Genomic DNA, 1,608 nt, shown 5'->3' on the forward strand with positions numbered 1-1,608 from the left:
ATATTAAACACAGCATTGGGACACCAAAGAAAACAGAAAATGTTAAGCACGTAAACCAAAAGCAGCAAAATCAGGCCAGCACAGCAGCAATTTTATATACAATTACTGTAGCATATTACAGGTTTGGGTAGCTGAATCAGCAGAGCTTTCAGAATGGAAACCCATGAAATCTAAATCTGCATTAACCTTATTTGCGATCCTGCATCGCTTATTTTCTAGAGCTACAAAAATCTGTTCGTGAAGATATCTGAAAGACATGTCGTTAGACACAGGGTTTTGTTTTATGGTGTGCTTTAATTTTATGGTTCTAACTTTTTGGTTTTTCATGGTAAAGATCACAAGAGCAGTACACTAAGAAAACTTCTTTCTTTTTTGTGGAGGCCCCTTTTTCCTGAATCAGCCTGTATTTTTCAGAAAATGGGAAAAATATGTATTTTTCTGGTACGTGGTGTGCACCTCCATCGAAAAATCACATTGTTTGTTAACATCCAAGCGGGTGTGACATTTACTATATTAATGAAGCTCTTATTATAGGTAATATTACAAAAATATTTTAAAATGTCCATAAAAAAAACGTATAAATACTGTAATTTCTTGTTATAAAGATCAGAGAATGCTTACAAGTTGACAGAGAAAATTTTCTTCTCAATGTAAACTATTCATCGTTCATACACTTTCTCTGAATAAGCCAGAGAATATATGTTCAAACTAATTAACATGAAATTGCAGGGGTTTTAACGTAAAATTAAAAATAAATCAATCAGAAACTGGAGATTCCAGCCTGAAAAAAAAAAAAAAAAAAAAACAAAACCACAACAACAAAACACCAGAAAAACAAAAAACAAACCTGAATTTAGCTATAGTTAAGCAGCTTCAGGTACTATGCTTTTGCATTCATACCAAAAGAAATGTCATTGCAGCTGATGTATGTAAGGCTCAAACAAACAAGATTCCTCAATACAGCAGTAGAAGCAATCATATTCATAGTTTATGTTGCCCAAGGGTCATCTTCTATATTTCCTTGAATCAAAAAATAATGATTTTCCTTCTAATTAGTGTGAACTGTCTGTATTCACTTGTTACATTTTTCTGCTGGTGATCACTAGTTTGATACATGCTGACCAAGCTGATTCACTTTCAGAACTACTGCACTTAATTTAAGGAAGTGAGAAAACGCCAACAGCTGTAAGAAAGGGATTACCTGAAACTGAATTTAATTTGAAACAGAATTGTTTTTTTCCCCCTGAATTTCACAGGTAACTGTCAAAATATCAATGGCACTAAAACTAGCTTCAGGTACAGTGATTCTCTGTAGTTACGCCTCACTGTTTTGGCAAAAGAAGAAGCAAACTCACTAGAGTTACAAAAAATCACATGATTACTTGAAAGCAGCCTACAGTTTTTACCAAAGCATTATTTTTTACATAACAGAAGCCAAAACCAGCTTGACTTTACTCTTCCATGTAATCTATCCTTTTTTCAACATAGTATATATTTCTCATCTTCTCCATGTTTGGGTTTTGTTTTTTTTTTTTAAACAACAAAAAGCAGTATAGTATCTGACCTAAATCACATGGGTTTAGGATACATTACATGAATTACAAACAC

Source organism: Leptosomus discolor, chromosome 1 (assembly GCF_034619465.1).
Source record: "Leptosomus discolor isolate bLepDis1 chromosome 1, bLepDis1.hap2, whole genome shotgun sequence".
Classification (NCBI taxonomy): domain Eukaryota; kingdom Metazoa; phylum Chordata; class Aves; order Leptosomiformes; family Leptosomidae; genus Leptosomus; species Leptosomus discolor.